Here is a 9863-nt window from a genome sequence, read left to right as displayed (position 1 = left end):
AGCAGAGCCAAACAGATGCCCCGTCCCCTGCTCTGCCACCTGCATCTCCAGGCACCTGGTGCTTGGTCCCACGGGCTTTCTCCCCCCAGGAGACTGGATGGAATCCAAGTGGGGAGGACGGGGGAGCAGGGGGCGATGGAGGCATTCCTGCCACTGGGGCCAAAGAAGCAGCCGGAGGCCCTCAGGTCCCCTCCATACTTTATCCCCAAGGCTGTGGGGACCTACCCCACGCCCCGAGTTGGATTCCAGGCTGGGAGGCACCCTCAAGCCCTTGGGGAGGGCAGAGCAGGATCCCAGGAAGAGGGGGAGAGGAGAGTAGGAGGGGTCCCTGTGTGGCTTGATGCTGGCCCGCGGGGAGTCGTGCCTGTCTGAGCAGGGTGGGGCCTTTTTCCACTCCAACCAAAACATTCTGTTTTGTTTCCTATTCCCAGGCAACATGCCAACCTGGAGAGCTGGAGACTGAAGTTTGCCCCTCCCTCAAAGAGAGGACGGGCTGGGAGAGGAAGCTGTCTATTCGTTCATTCATTCAACAAACCCTTCTTGAGTGCCTACCATATGCCAGGCTGTCTCTCAGGATACCTGGGTGGATAGAATCCTGCCCTATCCAGAGCTCAGACACCCCACGCTCCCCGCATGCAGCTGGTCAAAAGGGCGGGGCCCTGAGTTCCAGGCAAATTATGACGAAAGGAGTAGATTGGAGCACGTAGGATGTTTTTCACTTACAGGACACACACACACACACACAGCTGACAATACCATATGGCAATCACTGTGTGGTCTCTGCCTCTGTGTACACAAATGTCTCCACCCCAGAAGTGAGGTTAAGGGGTCCCTAGTCCCAGTTAGATGTCCCTGGTACCTCCGGGTACACAGTTTACAGGGCACCATCTGCCCTGAATAGCGCCCTCTGGAGTTAGACCGTGCGTAGGGCTGGCTCAAACCCTCAGTCTTTTCTACCTGAGGTCCTCTCTAGCACCACCCTAAGTCTCTCCTGGCGAAGACTCTCTGCTCACATTTCAGACTTGTACCTGCTTCTTAGCCCTTCCCACAGCCCCTGCAGCTGACACTCACATTCTCCCTGTCTGTCTCTGGGCTTTGCAATGCTCTACCAAGGTCCTTCATGGTAATTATCCAACGTGCAGTGAAGGTTTGTGTACTTTGTCTAATGTCTTTCTTCCCACCAGAGTGAAAGCTCCCAGAGGGAAGGGACTAAGAAATGTACACTAGTGTTGCAGTTAAGAGCACGTTTCTTTTCTTTTCTTCCTCTTCTTCCTCTTCCTCTTCTTTTTTTCTTCTCCTTCTCTTCCTCCTCCTCTTCCTTCTTCTTTTTTTTTTTTTTTTGAGACCAAGTCTCACTCTGTCACCCAAGCTGGAGTGCAGTGGCGTGATCTCAGCTCACAGCAACCTCCGCCTCCCGGGTTCAAGTGATTCTTGTGCCTCAGTCTCCGGAGTAGCTGGGATTACAGGCGCATGGACGAAGCCCAGCTAAGTTTTGTAATTTTAGTAGGTACAGGGTTTCACCATGTTGGCCAGGCTGGTCCTGAACTCCTAACCTCAGGTGATCTGCCCGCCTTGGCCTCCCAAAGTGCTGGGATTACAGGCATGAGCCACCGCACCCAACCAGAGCATGTTTCTTGAGATGGACTCTGAGAGTTCAGACACAGCAGTGTGGCCTTGGGCAAGTGACTTAACCTGTCTGAGCCTCTTGTTGCAACTGCATAAGGGGGATGATGAGAGCTTTTACCCCAGAAGTAGAGACAATAATTGAGCCCTCAATAAATATTCCCCTTTTCTCCATTGTTTCCCCAAGGGCCTAATATATCAAAGTTTTATTTATTTAACACTTAATGATATAGGTCTATTTGTATAAAACTTCTAAGTATAGAAGGTCTGTTTCTTTTTTATTTGTTTGTTTTTGAGACAGAGTTTGCTCTGTTGCCCAGGCTAGAGTGCAGTGGCATGGTCTCAGCTCACTGCACCCTCCACCTTCTGGGTTCAAGCAATTCTCATGCCTCAGCTTCCTGAGTAGCTGGGACTACAGGCACCTGCCACCACGCCTGGATAATTTTTGTATTTTTAGTAGAGACAGGTATTCACTATGTTGGTCAGGCTGGTCTTGAACTCCTGACCTTAGGTGATCCACCTGCCTTGGCCTCCCAAAGTGCAGGTGCTGGGATTACAAGCATGAGCCGCTATACCCAGCCAAAGGCCTGTTTCTTTCTTTTTTTTTTTTTTTTTTTTTTTTGAGACGAAGTCTCACTCTATTGCACAGGCTGGAGTGCAGTGGCATGATCTCAGGTTCAAGCAATTCTCCTGCCTCAGGCTCCCCAGTAGCTGGGATTATAGGCACCTGCCACCATGCTCAGCTAATATTTGTATTTTTAGTAGAGATGGGGTTTCACCATGTTGGTCAGGCTGCTCTCAAACTCCTGTCCTCAGGTGATCTGCCCGCCTCGGCTTCCCAACGTGCTGGGATTACAGGTGTGAGCCACTGTGCCAGGCCGGGTCTGTTTCTTTAGTAGGCTGTTCTTCAGTGCTCAGTGTGACTTCAGAGTGCTTTTCAAACTTTCTTACGTAGTATATACTATTTTTTTTTCTGTTACTCTATTACTGATCCCCATTCTATAGATGGGAAAACTGAGACTCAGAGACGTTAGGTAGCTAACCCAGGCTCACACAGCTAGGAGGAAACAGAGCTAGGATTTGAACCCAGGGCATCTGAGTCACAGTCTCTGCATTTTTTTTTTTTTTTTGAGATGGCATCTCTCTCTCTGTTGCCCAGGCTGGAGTGCTGTGGCGCGATCTCGGCTCACTGCAACATCCACCTCCCGGGTTCCCGCCATTCTCCTGCCTCAGCCTCCCAAGTAGCTGGGACTACAGGCACCCGCCACCACGCCTAGCTAATTTTTTGTATTTTTAGTAGAGATGGGGTTTCACTGTGTTAGCCAGGATGGTCTTGATCTCCTGATCTCATGATCTGCCCGCCTCGGCCTCCCAAAGTGCTGGGATTACAGGTGTAAGCCACCACGCCCGGCTAGTCCCTGCTCTCAATCACTACTCTATGCCCGACTCTTCAGGATACATATGTGTGGGCTTTTATTTATTTTTCTTTGAGACAGGGTCTCACTTTGTCTCCTAGGTTGGAGTGTAATGGTGCGATCATGGCTCACAGAAGCCTCAACCTCCCTCACTCAAGCAATCCTCCTACCTCAGACTCCCAAGTAGCTGGGACTATATGCTGGAGCCACCATGCCTGGCTAATTATAATTTTTTTTTTTTTTTTTTTTTTTTGAGACGGAGTCTCACTCTGTCACCCAGACTGGAGTATAGTGACGTGATTTCGGCTCACTGCAACCTCCACTTCCCGAGTTCAAACGATTCTCCTTCCTCAGCCTCCTGAGTAGCTAGGATTACAGGCACGTGCCACCACTCCAGGCTAATTTTTTATATTTTTAGTAGAGACGGGATTTCACCATATTGGCCAGGCTGGTCTCAAACTCCTGACCTCGTGATCCACCAGCCTTGGCCTCCCAAAGTGATAGGATTACAGGTGTGAGCCACCGCACCCGGCCCTACAAAATTTTTTTGTACAGATGGGGTCTCACTATGTTGCCCAGTCTAGTCTCAAACTCCTTGTCTCAAGTGATCCTCCTACTTCGGCCTCCCAAAGTGCTACAGGCATAAGCCCCCATGCCCAGCCTTTTAAAAACAAATATTGGGGCCGGGCGCGGTGGCTCAAGCCTATAATCCCAGCACTTTGGGAGGCCGAGACGGGCGGATCACGACGTCAGGAGATCGAGACCATCCTGGCTAACACGGTGAAACCCCGTCTCTACTAAAAAAATACAAAAAAACTAGCCGGGCGAGGTGGCGGGCGCCTGTAGTCCCAGCTACTCAGGAGGCTGAGGCAGGAGAATGGCGTAAACCCGGGAGGCGGAGCTTGCAGTGAGCTGAGATCCGGCCACTGCACTCCAGCCTGGGCGACAGAGCCAGACTCCGTCTCAAAAAAAAAAAAAAAAAAAAAAAAAAAAAAAACAAATATTGGGCCAGGGGAGGTGACTCTTCCTGTCTATTTTCATTGTGAAGCCTTGATCACCAGAAGGATACTAGGAGTCCACTGCTTGGTCCTCTGTGTCTAGTATGCTGCCCAGGAGCCAGGAGACTGCCCTAAGACACAGGAATGACCCAATTTCTCCTCTTTGGAGAACACTCCATGGCCACCTGTTACCTTCAGTGCCATCCTCAAGCTGGGCTGTGGCGTCCCTGGGTAACTATGGGTCATATTCCAGGCTATCCATGGCACACAATGGTTAGTGCTAAAAATCGTATTTTTGGTAGGAAAACTAACACAGATATTCTTGGAGTCAAATGCAAGGCTTGCACCAATGTTTAAAATAGAGCCATGTCTTTAAATCCCTCTCAAGCTTGGAGTGAACCACTTTGCCTGCTACCCCCTCCCCGCCCCGCCACCCATGGTATCTCTGAATTGCTCTGCAGGGCTCCAGTGAGTGGGTTTGAGAAGCCCCTTTGTGCAGAGAAAATCAGCTTCCTGATCCAGCATTCAAGGCCGTTTGTTCACTTTTTCCTGCCTTTGGCACTCACCACCTCTCTCGCTGGGCTTTCCAGTAGCTCCGGAACCGGCTGTTCTGTTTCACACCTCCATGCCTTTGCCTAGGCTGTTCCCTCTGCCTAGGATATTCTGGTCCCCTCTGTCTTCCAGTCCACTCGATGGCCCCCGTTAGCTCAGCTTGATGTGGCCTTCTGTATTACCCCTCTCTGGGTCAGAATCTACAGAAGGGCCTCGAATGCAGGTACTAGGTGCCCCCGGTGCCCAGGATCATTCCATGCACTTGGTAGGACCTCATGGTTTAGATGTTCTCCAATGTAGACACTTGAAGGCCCGGCCTGAACCCCTGGGCTGCCCCGGTGCTGCTTTCTGTGCAGTCTGCAGGGGTAGTGTGGGCCCAGGCCAGCCACAGGTCACCAGGCTGCTTCAGCTGGGTCTAGACTCCCCTGCCACAGGATCTCTCCCCAGGCGTTAACCCCGAGGGAGGAGTTAAAGGCAGGCTCATCCTCTCTGCCTCGAAGTCTCCTGGGCATCACCACACTCACGCTTGTCCCACACAGTAAGGCATGGGCACCCTCACCACTAACACCCCATCTAGCTGCGACCAGATTTCATCCTCCCTCCTTTCCATACGCTCTCGGCCACAGCCCTTCCCCAGCCTGCGCAGGGCCTCCTCTCCAGCAAACGATCCTCCCTGAAGAATTCAGAGGTCCACAGTGCTCATCTCTCCAAAATTCTAACCCTCAACCATTCCCTCCTCCGCAGGGCTCCACCCCTTTGCTTACCCCAAAGTAATGCTCTTGCTGTTACCTTGGTAACAGATGCTTTGTGGGTGGGTAGGGGGACTAGACTAGAGGACAGGAGCAGTGGCTTCAGGACACTGTTGGAAGCACAGGGGTGGGGGCTCAGTGTAGACAAACTGGCACAGGGCTGGGGAGGGGCAGCCAAGGGCTACGACGCCCCACCCCTACCCCACCATGGCTGCTGTCAGCCCCGTGTCTCCAGCCTCAGGAAGAAAAGAAACAGAAGAGGACGTGATCCTGGAGAGAGGGGTTTTCTTCATTGAGGAAAAGGAAACAGCTATAACCTCATTATCCCCTCGCATAAGAACAGCTCTCCCAGAGATCCTGGCTTTGTGGTGGGGAGAGGGGGCGGCAGGAGGGAGGGCGTGAGGGATTGCATACACAGAGCCCATGTTGTTCCCTCCAGGAGTCCTGGGGCACAGAGCGCGAGAACAGCTCACCCAGGGCCCGCTAGGGACAGTGCCACGGGCAGTGGGAGGGTGGCTCCATGCCAGTGTCCCAAGCTCCAAGGACTGGAGGCAGCAGGGGGTGTGGGGGGGGCCTTCTGCAGCCCCTGGGGACCTGGCTGTCCCAGATGCCACAGCCGGGAAGTATGTCAGGCGCTTGCGTAAGAGCCTTCTGTATTTCCATAAAATCATAATTACCGCTGCCTGCCATGAGCCTTAGCTCATTAGAGTGGTATCTGCCTCTCGGGCCCCCAGGTGGGCTGGTGGGGGGAGGCAGGGGACACTGGGGCAAGGCCAGGCCTCTCACTGTGGTCTCTGCATCCCTGGCCCTGCTGGGCTTGGACCCCCTTCCCTTCCCCAGCTGGGAGACAGGAACCCAGACTCAGCTCCCAATCACATTGGGCGCCTCCACACTAGGCATCCTGATTCTAAAGCTGCAAGGAAAGGCCACTCATGTTTTCCGTCCTGGGTGACCCATGAGGCACAGGCCACAAATGCAAAGGGCTTGGACTGGAGGTGTTGATGCAAGGATCATCACCATGGGAGGAGAAGCAATTCTTCACACCAGAGAATCTCAGCCACTCAGAGAGGAGGGTCCCTGGGGGTAATATAGACCAGTGGCTCTTAATCTTTTGGGGATCTCAGATGCCCTGAAGAGCAGCTGAAAGCTCAACTCTCCCCAGAAAATGTTTATTATCCTCCGTAATTTTACACAGCTTCAAGGCGTTCATGAACTCCCTGAAGCTCACTCACAAGTCCAAGGCTAAAAATCCCCAATAATAATATTACTATTAACAATAATTAGTAGTAATTAATAGTAACTAATAATAACATAAGAATTAACAGGCTGAGTTCAGTGGAACATGCCTGTAGATCCAGTTACTTGGGAGGCTGAGGTGGGAGGATCACTTGAGCCGGGGAGGTAGAGGCTGCAGTGAGCCACGATTGCGCTACTGCACTCCAGCCTGGGCAGCAGTGTAAGACCTTGTCTCAGAATAAATAAATGAATAAAATAATATCCATTTACTGTGCACTTATTCTGTCCATCTCTTTATTTTTTTACTTTTTATTTTTTGAGATTGAATTTCACTCTCGTTGCCCAGGTTGGAGTGCAGTGGCGCAATCTCAGCTCACTGCAACCTCCACCTCCCAAGTTCAAGCAATTCTCCTGCCTCAGCCTCTCGAGTAGCTGGGATTACAGGAGCCCACCACCCCATCTGGCTAATTTTTGTATTTTTAGTAGAGACGGGGTTTTGCCGTATTGGCCAGGCTGGTCTCGAACTCCTGACCTCAGGTGATCCACCCGCCTTGGCCTCCCAAAGTGCTGGGATTACAGGTATGAGCCACCGCGCCCAACCTGTCCATCTCTTTACGTATATTAACTCATTTAATCCTCAAGAGTGCTAAGAGATACATCATTATTGCCCTCATTTTAATCCAACTCCTCATTTCAAAGTAATCTAACCAATTCTGCCAGTCTGACAAGAAGGAAACTCAAGTGCCTTTAGAGATAGCTCTCTGCCCAAGGTCACAAAACAGGAAGCAAAAGGCAGAGCTGGGCTGAGGACTGGTCTCTTTTCATGTGCTAGACATTGTGCTGCATGCAGATTTGAAGTCATCCCTGTCCCAGGGCTTCCAAGAGTCCGCTGCCCACTTTCCCAACAAGACGCACCCTAGTAGTTCTATTGCCACTTCTGAGAGAGCCCTCCCAGAGTGTGGCTGCCATTCATCCCCCGGCAGCACCTGGCCCTCATTCTGCCTGCCCCTCATTTCTGCCCTCCGAATCTGAGATGGGGCAGTGCTCCTTCCTTCTCAGGAGAGGCTGCTTCTGCCTCGTCTCTGATCTGCTGCAGTGGGAGTTGTCAGTACTAAGAGCAATGACTCAGACTTAGTTCAGGAGAGACCGCTCTGAAACACAAAGGCAGCAGGCCAGGAAGGACATCCAAAGGTCATGGCATCCAGCCCCCTGCCTCCGCCATGCTCGCCCCACCTCAGCCTTCTGATGTCCAGACTAGATGGGCCCCGCAGTCCTCCAACTGCCCTGGCTTCCTCGGTTGCCAGCACTACAGGTTCCCCTGGGAATTCTTCTCTGTATCTAGTTAACCTCTTTGTCCAGGAATCACCACTTCTGGGTTGGTTCCCCCACAGAATACCAGGCTCCAAATGGCCAAGGAGAGTGAGAGAAGGAAGCAGTTTTCTTCTGTCTGCCTCAGAGAAAGCATGGGAAGGGAAAAATTTCCCAGAAGAAAAGAGGGAAAGATAAATAATAGACTTTCCTTGACTAGACGTGGTGACATGTGCCTGTCTGTAATCCTAGGACTTTATCAGGGAGGCCAAGGCAGGAAGATGGCTTGAGGTCAGGAGTGCAAAACGAGGCTGGGCCAACAAAGTGAGATCCCATCTCTACCAAAATAAAAACTTTTTTTTTTTTTTTAAATAAAACTTTCCTGTCTTGTCTTCCTGTCTTGTCTGGGCTAAGTGCCACTCTGTACTATCATCTCATTCATTCTAGCAGTGGGGTAGGCACAACTACTGTTTTTCAGATGAAGAAACCAAGGCTGTAGGCCTGACGAGGTGGCTCACGCCTGTAATCCCAGCACTTTGGGAGGGCGAGGCAGGTGGATCACCTGAGGTCAGGAGTTCCAGACCAGCCTGGCCAACATGGTGAAACCCGTCTCTACTAAAAATACAAAAAATTAGCGGGGCATAGTGGTGGGCGCCTGTAATCCCACCTACTCGGGAGACTGAGGCATGAGAATTGCTTGAACAAGGAAGCGGAGGTTGCAGTGAGCCGAGGTCCTGCCACTGCACTCCAGCCAGGGTAACAAAAGCTAGACTCCGTCTCAAAACAAACAAACAAACAACAACAACAAAAAAACAAGGCTCTAAAAGATTGCGTTATCTGCCCAAGGTCACACACTTAATTAGTGACCATAGCGGTACTGGACGCTAAGGAACCCAAAGCCCTGCTCTTTGGGAGGAGACAGGGGCATCTCCCCCAGAAGATCTCCAAACTCAGAAGAAGGCCCTCAGGATAAGTGGAGGGCCTGATGTCCCTGTCTCAGTGCTGCAAGCATCCCAACGTCTGAGCTGCCCTGGGAGGGGAGGCTGGACTGGCCTGGGCTGGGCAGGAGGGAGAAGGACAGTCCAGTGGGGGATGGGAGAAGGTTGGCCATGAACAGGCCTTCGGGGAGAATGATTTGATGGCACTCAGGCTCCATTCCACCTTCCTCAGGAAATCTTGAAGTCAGAGCCCCTACAACCATGAACCCTCACTGTGCCCTTGTCCTACTTCTGCCACTGGCAAATAAATCTCTATTCCTGGACATGGTAACCTGAGTAGGGCTCCAGTGGTGAGCTCATGCTTGGGAGGGTAGAGATCCTATGAATGACTGTGTGCATGGTGTGGGGGTGGGGGGTGGAGGGGAGGTGTTCACCCCACCCCTCGACTTCCAGGCTAGCATAAGGGCCCCCTTCAGCACCCCAGGCCCCCCATGTGGCACCCCCCACCCACAATCTTACCACCCACAGCAGAGGAGAAGGGAGACTTAAACCCAGAAGTCTCTCCACCCACACCAGGGAAAGGTTCTCTCAGCCACCAGTGCATCTCCCTTTTCTTGGGCAGACCAAGAGAAGCCAGATCTGCTGGTCAGAGCCAGAAGGGGCAGAAGAAAAGGGGGCTGGAGATGAAGGACGGGGACCTGGGAAAATGGGTCCCACATAATCAACATGCATTAGTAGAGGTATCTTGGTCAGGTGTGGTGGTTCACACCTGTAATCCCAGCATTTTGGGAGGCTGAGGCGGGAGGATCACTTGAGCCTAGGAGTTTAAGACTAGCCTGGGCAACATAGTGAGACTCCATCTCTACAAAAAAATGTAAAATTAGCAGGATGCAGTGGCATGTGCCTGTGGTCCAAGCTACTTGGGAGGGTTGAGCCCAGGAGGTCCAGGCTACAGTGAAGTGTGATCAAGCCACTGTACTACAGCCTGGGCAATAGAGCAAGATCCTGTCTCAAAAAAAAAAAAAAAAAAAAAAAAAAAAAAAA

The sequence above is a fragment of the Theropithecus gelada genome, chromosome 16 (genome assembly GCF_003255815.1).
Source record: "Theropithecus gelada isolate Dixy chromosome 16, Tgel_1.0, whole genome shotgun sequence".
Classification (NCBI taxonomy): Eukaryota; Metazoa; Chordata; class Mammalia; order Primates; family Cercopithecidae; genus Theropithecus; species Theropithecus gelada.
Note: the sequence above shows the minus strand (reverse complement) of the source record.